Here is an 11,304-nt window from a genome sequence, read left to right on the forward strand (position 1 = left end):
ACAGTCGAGGGGCATGAAAGGGAAGCAGTGGTTGGGAAGGGAGTGAGACAGGGTTGTAGCCTCTCCCCGATGTTATTCAATCTGTATATTGAGCAAACAGTAAAGGAAACAAAAGAAACATTTGGAGTAGGTATTAAAATCCAGATAGAAGAAATAAAAACTTTGAGGGTCGCCGATGACATTGTAATTCTGTCAGAGACAGCAAAGGACTTGGAAGAGCAGTTGAATGGAATGGACAGTGTCTTGAAAGGAGGATATAAGATGAACATCAACAAAAGCAAAACAAGGATAATGGAATGTAGTCGAATTAAGTCGGGTGATGCTGAAGGAATTAGACTAGGAAATAAGACACTTAAAGTAGTAAAGGAGTTTTGCTATTTGGGGAGCAAAATAACTGATGATGGTCGAAGTAGAGAGGATATAAAATGTAGACTGGCAATTGCAAGTAAAGCGTTTCTGAAGAAGAGAAATTTGTTAGCATCGAGTATAGATTTAAGTGTAAGGAAGTCGTTTCTGAATATTTGTATTGAGGGTAGCCATGTATGGAAGTGAAACGTGGACAATAAATAGTTTGCACAAGAAGAGAATAGAAGCTTTCGAAATGAGGTGCTACAGAAGAATGTTGAAGATTAGGTGGGTAGATCACGTAACTAATGAGGAGGTATTGAATAGGATTGGGGAGAAGAGACGTTTGTGGCACAACTTGACTAGAAGAAGGGATCGGTTGGTAGGACATGTCCTGAGGCATCAAGGGATCACAAATTTAGCATTGGAGGACAGCGTGGGGGGTAAAAATTGTAGAGAGAGACCAATAGATGAATACACTAAGCAGATTCAGGAGGATGTAGGTTGCAGTATGTACTGGGAGATGAAGGAACTTGCACAGGATAGATTAGCATGGACTGAAGACCACAACAACACAACAACAACTCCTTCTCGCTGTGTGGGGGGTGTGTATAGCTTTGTCTGCATGTAGTGTACAGTACGGCTTCCCTGCGTGGTGCCAGTTTTCGCAAGTGTGTTCCAATTGGATATCCAATAATGGCTTAGAAAATGGCATGCAAGTATAACGGCGAGCGGAAAATTGTGTATTGAGCTGGCCGACCTCTAACCACGAACTGGCCATAACTTCTTAACACACAGTGTGAAAGTCGCAGTGGTGAGTGAGAGTATGTCGGAGCGCTTGTGACATACCTACTTGTGGAACAGAAAACATGGGAATGAAACTGTTGACAGCTGCTCCTCTCTACCTTCTGACAACAAGTAACAACAAACAAACAATAAACGGATGGAGCTATTGCTCCCTGCTCACTCGTTGCTAACTAATGTTCACTATTGATTACTTCTTAGGTTGGTCGTCTTTGGGTGTATGGTAGCACTGGTTGTTTACATTCTGCAGTTTTCGTGTTGTGATTCTTGGTGAGCTTGGCTCCGCTATGGAAGTTACAGGTTCCTTGCACAGCACTCTTTTATTGCATTTTTGGCTTGAAAATGACGTTTTATACATTTGTCGCAATATCAGCCATCTGTAAATGTCAGTGTCTGCATATCCATAAATTGTCTTAACATTTTATGCGCCTGGAGAAACTCAAGTACAGCAACGCCATTAGAGTTTAGCAACAACATTATCAAATTTTAGATGTGTAGTTCACAGTGTGAGGGCGTTTCTCTAATTGTGTATTGTAAATGAGTGGATGGTTCAAAAGCAGTCACTAACCGTGTTTTATGTGGTAATACAGGGTGTAGCAGATGTATCGATTGGTGACTTAGGACGGTGTACTGAACGACATTAAATCAGTATTTACTTCATTTACAGACTAATAATTATAGCTCTTACAATTCATAAGTTTTTAGGCCGATACTCGTAGTACCTCCCAGGGCATGTGGCAAGAGCAACCCATTAATGCTCAATTTTCCCTGGCCAGCAACTCAGGTGTTGATGCGTGGACGTAAGACGGTAAGTCTATAATGAGATGAGTAGTTTACTTAATGGTGCAGCTATAGCAGGAAATATCAGGTCGTAATGTTTGTGACATGTTTGTCGACGATTGTTCGATGGAGAGAAATAAAAACAACCACCATAAATTTATAGTTATGCCCCCTACACATTGTATATGTATACCTCCATCAGGTGGAGACGGTAACCACTGGGATCAACTTGGTGAGGCCGAGTGAGCATGAAAATGCTATCACACTGCATTTCTTTGTTATTAGTGTCAAGTAAAAATAGCAAACTGCCACAATGAAGAAAAAAATGTGCATTTAGAAGTAGCACCGCCGCTGCAGTTTCGAAGAAGTGGGCCATTTACACGTTAAATAAAAAGGGAAATATTTTCGAAGCAGACCACTACAAAGGGGATCAGAGGATCAACTAACGCCAGACAACTGGATGTTTCTGAGCAGGTGAAAGAGTAACGGTACCTCAGCGCTGCCACATTTGGCGTCAGTGTGGCGTGTACACCCCGTCCAGACGTGCAGTAAATCAGTGCAGCTCAAGCGTTAAAACCAGGAGGCTGCTACTCACGGCTACTGCTCGTTTCCTCTCCCAGTTGTTCAGTTTTGTGTGCGAGTGTGGCTCACTCAGGGCCAGATTGATAAAGTTAATAGTTTCTACCACCACACAAGTTTTAGCGCGTTCTATAGGATTAAAAATCTGGAGATGAGAGAGAGACACTTAGTGCAAGGATTCCCCAACTTATACAATTGTACCAGGTTTTTATTTCCTTGCACCTTGTGGTCCAAATATGCAGGGTGTGGTAGTATGAAACATTCAAAGCTGCTTAATTATTATTATTATTATTGTAGGTATACAGGTACGTCGGTGGAACATAAAGACGTCCATATAAACTGTAAAATATCTGTCTCAAATTCGCTCTTCGCTTTTCACGAACTTGTCAAACAAGTGGTGAGGTGTACAAACAAAGTTTTTCGAAGTTAACCTCACTTTTGAAGCAACTCTTATGATCTCTATACCGCATCGTGAAAAACTAAACAGAAAGAATTTCTGGCATTGGCTTTAGCACTGTTTATGAACTACACAGACGTAAAAAAAAAAACACACAGCACAAAGAAGGAGTTGTGCAACATAAACGGTGGCCGAGCGGTTCTAGATGCTACAGTTTGGAACCGTGCGACCGCTACGGTCGCAGGTTAGAATCCTGTCTCGGGCATGGATGTGTGTGATGTCCTTAGGTTAGTTAGGTTTAAGTAGTCCCAAGTTCTAGGGGACTGATGACCTCAGAAGTCCCATAGTGCTCAGAGCCATTCATTCAACATAAACGAAACTCATTTCTACATCTGAGATATGATTTCTGAATAAAATCTTATCGGTTTTTAATTCATGTCAATTCGAATAAAATTCTAGAGTTTTCTATGACGATCCCCGCCATCGTCTTCCGGAGGAAACCAACTGACAGCTGGGGTTGGCACGGTTTTCCTCTTATGTCTATTCAGCTTTCGCGCCAGTGGCATAAAAACGACGTTAGTACCGCAAATATGAGAATGTAAATTAGGTTTGCTTTAAATAAACGGCGTAAAGATCGCGAACATTAGTTACCTTTGAGAGTGAACGTGGTGAGATGACGTTAGTCAAGAAAGTGCTTGAGGCAACAAAGACGCCATTGTCAGCACGTCACAGAGTTTCAACGAGATCGTGTAACAATGCTACAGGGAGCTGGATGTTCCTTCTGCAATATTGCAAGAAGACTTGGCAGGAATGTAGCCACTGTACGTGATTGCAGGCAGCGATGGTCACGAGAATCTACGGCCTCAGGAAGACTGGGCTCCGGATGTCCACGTGGCACCAGAGGGACGACCATCGAGTACTGCGTGGAGCTCTGGTGCACCAGTTTGAGCAGCAATTGGTACCATAATTACTTCATGGACAGCTCCGACCCAGACTCATTGTAGTATGAATTTCCACTGACTTCAGACCACCTCCATTTGCGACTTCAGTGGTGTCAAGCGAGAGCTCATTGGAGGGCAGGGTGGAGGTCGGTTGTGTTCTCTGATGAGAGGTGGTTCTGCTTCGGTGCCAGTGATGGCCGTGTGTTGGTCAGAAGGAAGCCAGCTAAGGGCCTGCAACCAACCTGTTTGTGTGCTAGACACACTGGGCCTACAGCTGGATCTATGATCCAGGGTGCGGTTTCGTATGGTAGCATAAACATTCTCGCGGGTATCCCACGCACCCTGACGGCAAATTTGTACGTCAACCTGCTGATTCGAGCTGTTGTGCTGCCATTCCCGGTGGTGGGTTTCAAAGGGTACACGCTCGCCCACGTGTCACTGTTGTAGCCCAACAAGCTCTACGGAGTGTCGACATGTTGCTTAGCCTGCTCGGTCACAAAGACTCTCTTCGATCGAGCACATATGGGCCATCACCGGAAAAAATTTCATTGTCATCCACAAACAGCGTTAAACGTCCCTCTACTGACCGACCAAGTGCTAGAGGTATCGAACTCCTTCCCACAAACTGACATTTCACATTTGCAATGATCTGTCTCGCACTTACATTAACCTGTGATGTTGCAGTGTTAATCACTTAAATATGTTACCTAAACCAATGTATTCCGGAATATAATTACTCTACATTAATTGTTTTTTGGTGTTTCCGCTTTTTTCTGACAGTGTATAAAAACAAATTAAGCAGAAGTTTATAGTTCAAATGGTTCAAATGGCTCTGAGCACTACGCGACTTTACTTCTGAGATCATCAGTCGCCTAGAACTTAGAACGAATTAAACCTAACTAACCTAAGGACATCACACACATCCACGCCCGAGGCAGGATTCGAACCTGCGACCGTAGCGGTCGCTCGGTTCCAGACTGCAGCGACTAGAACCGCGCAGCCACTCCGGCTGGCCAGAAGTTTATGATTAAGCAGAAGTTTATGATTACATCAGTTTTCTCCGAATGGACGTCAGACTTTCAATAATTGGTTAGAATTACTTCATCTTCACTATAAAAAAGACACAGTTTTGCGCAAATCTATTCCAATTTCCCAACAATTATCTATAACAGTGATATATCTGGAAACTGGAGCAGATTTCGAAGATTTAAAATTTATGTCCTACACTGTATCTCGTACACTGAGTGCCTTTATTGTGAAAACGTGTGAACCATGTGATGAGAAATTTTTTTATCACACTGCTAGTTTTTCGGCATGGGCGATATAAGGCAGACTTTTAAAAATGTCACTAAACAGTTTTTACAGATTATGGTTTGTATGAAATAATGAGAAAATGTTTATTTTTTATGTTGAACTGCGGATTTAGGATCAACACGGCTGCACGTACTCTGGGGTCGTCCATGGCGCTGCCTTGCCGGCCAGAGGGACGTATTTTGCTGACAGGCAGTCACTGTGAGAAAACAGCACCGATTTATTCTGTTTTTCTGTGGGCATTGTTAATGTAAGTAGAGAAAGGAAAAAATTTCAAATTTTAATATAACCAACGAAAACAGATGTATAATTTTAAGTTTTGTAATGTTGAGGTGCTATTTGCTTCCTGATCTGAAGGATGTTTGTGATGTGGAGTTCACATGAATCATGAAAGCAACTAGTTGTAACCGTGCAGTTTTCTTACTGAAAAAAGTTGAAAGTAAGTTTTTGTTTGTGAAACCTGGAAAAGAAGAATTTATGCTGACAGATTCTCATCTTTTTTGCGAGGAGCATAAAAACGTAAAGACGTGAAGTAATGATGTTTTTATAAAATTGCGAGATACACTAAACCCATGATTACATATTGGAGCTAGTCGTCGGAATAGTGTGGAAGTATCTGCAGGTTTAAGTACTGGCGAGTTGCAAATAACATAAATATTATAAAAACGGAAAAAGAAGTGAAATAAGAGTGCTGAATACACCACAGTTTCTGAGATTGAAAGCTGTCTCAAGAGTCAAGTATAAATTACATAACTGCTTGATGCGATAGTAATAAAAAAAATATATCTGAGCCTGTTATCTTGTGTAGTCGCCAAAATTGTAAAAACTTTCTGGATGCAAATAATTAATATTACCGCTAACAAACTGCAAACAAGAGATCGTGCACATGTTTGCATACACGGCTTTCTGACTGAAAATACACACAAGAAAATGGTGTTCGCAGTACCCCAGCACACAGTGACAACAAACGGGAAATTTCACGACAAGGCGCTAAATGGTTGGACGTCGACGGCTCCTCACCGAATGTGGGGTTCGGAGACTCGCCTGCTCTGTATAGTAGGAGAGACGGTGAACTGTGGCGTCTCTGGCGTGGCTACACTAGATCTCTGGTCGTCTCCACGAACGTTTTCCTCCAGGTGAACGGCGGATCTGATTCAGGCTGATGGGATCAGCATTATTTTGTGAGAGACATTCTCGTGCGCTTGCATGGGACCTAACGAAGTAATCGAAGAAACGCTGACAGTTGCGAACCACCTGCATCCCTTCATGCTTGATGTCTTTACTGACAGGCCTGTATGACTAACGTCGATTTCCAGTAGGGTTTTGGAACATACACTGTATCCGAACATTATGAAATACCTCGAAGAAAACGACTTATTGACACCTAGTCAGCACGGATTCAGAAAATATCGTGCTCGTGAAACACAACTAACTCTTTACACTCTTGAAGTAATAAGTGCTATCGATAGGGGATGTCAAATTTATTACATATTTTTAGATTTCCGGAAGGGTTTCGACACCGCTCCTCAAAAGCGTCTTCTAACCAAACTGCGTGCCTACGGAGTATCGCCTCAGTTGTGCGACTGGATTCGTGATTTCCTGTCAAAAAGGTCACAGTTCGTAGTAATAGACGGAAAGTCATCGAGAAAAACACAAGTAATATCCGCCGTTCCCCAAGAAACTGTTACAGGCCCTCTATTGTCCCTGATCTATATTAACGACATAGGAGACAATCTGAATAGCCGTCTTAGATTGTTTGCAGATGATGCTGTCATTTACGGTCTTGTAAAATTATCAGATGATGAAAACGACTAGCAAAATTATTTATTTTGATAAGATATCTCTATGGCGTGAAAGTGACAATTGACCCTGAATAAAGAAAAGTGTGAAAAAAAATTCACTAAATTTCGATTACGCGATAAATCACACAAATCTGAAGGCTTTAAATTCAGCTAAATACTTAGGGATTACAATTACAAATAACCTAAATTGGAACGATCACATAGATAATATTGTGGGTAGCGCAAACCAAACAGGACGAGTCACTGGCAGAACACTTAGAAGTTGCAACAGCTCTACTAAAGACACTACTTACACCACGCTTGTCCGCCCCATTCTGGAGTTCTGCTGTGCGGTGTGGGATCTGCATCAGTTGAGACTGACGGATGGCATCGAAAAAGTACAAAGAAGGGCAGCTCACTTTGTATTTTCGCGAAATATGAAAGATAGTGTCACAGGCATGATAGGTGAATTGGAGTGGCAATCATGAAAACAAAGGCGTTTTTCGATGCGACAGGATCTTCTGATCAAATTTCATGAACGTTCTGTTGGTACCCATCTATATAGGGACAAATGGTCATCACGGTAAAATAAGAGAAATCAGGGCTTGCACAGAAAAATTTAAGTGCTCGTTTTTCCCGGGTGCCGTTCGAGAGTGGAACGGTAGAGAGACAGCTTGCAGGTGGTTTATTGAATCCTCTGCCAGGCACTTTATTGTGAACAGCAGAATCACGTAGATATGGATGTCATCTTTCAGCAGTACAGTTGTCCGTGTCTCGGAACCGGAACCGTACTGCAGTGGTTTGAGAAGCATTTTACTGAACTCGCGACAAATTTGCCTGATGTAAATCCTGTGGAATCCATTTGCGTCGCTATCAGGTGACATCAGAGCGTTCGCAAATGAGCGGCCCTTTATTTACGCGAATTACATGACTTGTGCGTATGCGCTTAATACCAAATAAACCTATTAACAAATTGTCGGATCCTTGATACGCAGAATCAGTGATGTATTTCATTACAAAGACGGACAAATAAGCTTTTCTGCAGGTGGCCATAATGTTTTGGGTCATCAATGTATGTCCTGCCTAGAAAATTGTTTATTTTCCGTACGTCTTCTTGCTTAATAACCACCTCCGCTAGGAACTTGCCTAGTCGGCGGTCCGGGTCTCCCGCATCGTCCCCTACACTCCTCGGAGTGTATTACCTCATCATTCTGCGTAATACTTATGTAGGGAAGTACAACTTACGTAATGTCTTATGATTTTTGGTTTTTGGCCATGTAATCCTTTGATCTTAGTTTCCATAACTCACGATTCAAAGAGAAAAACTACAATCCTTTTTCGTCAAAATGCGCTGCGAAATATAAAACTTCTACGATCCGCCAGCTTCGAAGTTTAGTAAGTAACTCTGCTTCGTTTAACAAAGGGAACTTAGGTGGTCAACTTATTTGCCAAAGCGGCCATATAAAAGAATTTCTCTCAAGTACGTCAAATACTGTAATTGTTTGAGAAACACATCAAACAACGGAGAAAACTGATAAATAAGTTGACAATACACGAAATTTAAACAATCGCTTGATCATGTACGTAAGCATTAATTATTTGATCAACAGACAAAGGTAACTATGGGCGAAAAGTTCTATGTTAATTTGATTGCATCTTTCCTAACGAAACTACTGAAACAATCACGGCAGTAAAATTTCTAGAGGATATTTTTTCGGATTTATTTGAAGTGGGGTGAGCATATACAATTAGTTATAGAAAAAGTATGTTCTACACCAAGGTTCATCCTCAGGGAATGATCTGTCATGAAGGAAGTAGCAATCTGCTTTTCCTATTTAGTCGACAATGATCTCATGAAACGTATCAGAGAGAGAAGCTGAACTGATTACACTTAACAAATAAACATTCAAGTGTCTGAAATTAACTGAAAAAATAACCTGAAACGTAGAACACTGTCCCAGAACCTACGAAATCACGCTGTTTTGTGTGCTGTAAGGTTCCTCGCTAAACGTGCCTTATGATATGATCGCATTTATTATTCGACTAAAGCCACAACTAAACTGCTTCTACTGAAAAAGATGAGATACCGTGAAAATAACAGTCGAACACAATAACATAAGAATGTTCAAATTTGGTACCGTAGTACATCACCAGCCGACGTGTGACACAGTGCGAAACAAAATATTTGTTTCTAACACGGACCATCGTGTGTTGAATGTGGCTTCGGTCAGAACGTGAACGAGTTGGATGTACTTAAGTTTTACAAACAATGTGTGAGTTTAAGACTAGAGTTTTGTGTACCTAAGAGAATGAGAGTGTAGTTTCTGAAACATTAACAATGTATGAAATTTGCTATCTCCGAAATTATCCTACGGTGGAACTGGTCTTCAGAGTCTGTAGTTTCAACAAATGAGACAACAGCAAATACCGTTAAAATTTCTATAAATTTGTCCACGAAGTGATACTATATGTTGTGCAACCTGAAAGACGGTGCCTGTTTACTTTGGTGTACATACCGTAAACCTTGCACGTAAAAGCGGATTGTTTATACCGATTTTCGAGAGCATTATATTGTCAGTTACACTGAAATGCTACCTAGAGGTGATATCGAAGCAGTATATAAAGGAACGACATGCCTACGCAACGGTTATACTGATAAACTACAGAATAACTGTTCGATGGTGGGGATTTGGTGAACGAATAATTAAATCAATTGGAGATACTGTTTAGTATCAAATTTAGCTTAAGACCGAAAGGAAGTGAAACAGGAACGAACAAATTTGAACGATTGCAGTTGGTGAAGTGCAAAAAAATCTGCTGTCCTTGAAGTTTAAACTTCATAAGACGCAAAAGATGAAATCGCTGTTCGTCGCTAATTACCTTTTCCTTTCGTCCTTGCAGAGCAGCGAGAGTCAAATCTTTGTCCAGTAATCCAAACTCTGGTGTACCTAGGTATTTTTAGACCACTCCAGATGAATGTCTGTGAGTTGCTCAAATAGTGCCACTACCTCCTTATTCATTCTTGTCAGATTGAGATGTTGCTCCCTCTGTAACCACAATCGTTCCTTCTCTTTTGAAGCTGCGCGAATGTGGGCTTTCCCTAAATAAATTTCACTCTGCTGGGCCAGGGACAGTCACTTAAAAAATGTTCAAATCTGTGTGAATTCCTAAGGGACCAAACTGCTGTCATCGGTCTCTAAACTTACACACTATTCAAACTAACTTATGCTAAGAACAACATACAAATCCTTGCCCGAGAGAGGACTCGATGCCCCGGTGGGAGGGGCGGCGTAATCAATGACATAGCTCCTCAAACCGCTCGGCCACTCCTCGCGGCGACAATCACTTAGAGAGAAAATTTAGCGTCTAGAGATTGATTTGCTCATTATCGCTAATCATAATAAACAGAAATAATAGCCATTCGGCAATTTTTGGTTGTGCTCAACTCCTTCCTTAGACACATCAGTATCTATGGTATATGAGAATGTAGATTTGGTATGGTATTACCATACACGCCACTTTCCTACTGGAGTCTGAACGAGTGGAATGACACTTTCCCATGTATTATTTTCGTAAAACTCCGGAGTACTTTATTAACCTCCTTCGTTATAGTTCTAAACACACCGCCTATGTGTTACGAGGGATATATATATGTTGTTGTTGTGGTCTTCAGTCCAGAGACTGGTTTGATGCAGCTCTCCATGCTACTCTATCCTGTGCAAAATTCATCTCCCACTCCTACTGCAACCTACATCCTTCTGAATCTGTTTAGTGTGTTCATCTCTTGCTCTCCCTCTATGAGTTATACCCTGCACGCTGCCCTCCAATACTAAATTGGTGATCCCTTGATGCCTCAGTATATCCCTTTGCCAGTTCAGTGCCGCCTGTGTTGTCGACCTGGTTGTTCTGTTCATCTGCAGTGGTTGTTTTTGCTAGCCCTGTTTTGCTCTTGTTTCGTTTCTTATGTTGGCAACCTTAAGTGTAGCTGTGAAATTTTGTTTTCTACTAAGCAAAATTTGCTGCTGAAACCGTTTTAATGTTTAAAACAGCTTACCAAGATGGCGCTACGGAAAAAACTCAAGTGTACGAATGGTTTGCTCGATTTAAAAGTCGCGACATGTCGATTGATGATAAACCTCTCCTGGAAGTCCGTTAACTGCCTCAATCGACGAAAATACTGAAAAAAACGAGAGAAATTGAGCTCACAGACGGTCGACAGACAATTGATCAAAATTGTTCAACAGATTTGTGGCAGATAGGAGACAGGTTCTTTCACCACGACAACGTACCTGCACATCCCGTCATTTCTGTTAGACAGTTTTAGGCTAAAATGGCATGGTACCGCTGCCCCACGACCCTTACTCGC

The sequence above is a fragment of the Schistocerca gregaria genome, chromosome 4 (genome assembly GCF_023897955.1).
Source record: "Schistocerca gregaria isolate iqSchGreg1 chromosome 4, iqSchGreg1.2, whole genome shotgun sequence".
Classification (NCBI taxonomy): Eukaryota; Metazoa; Arthropoda; class Insecta; order Orthoptera; family Acrididae; genus Schistocerca; species Schistocerca gregaria.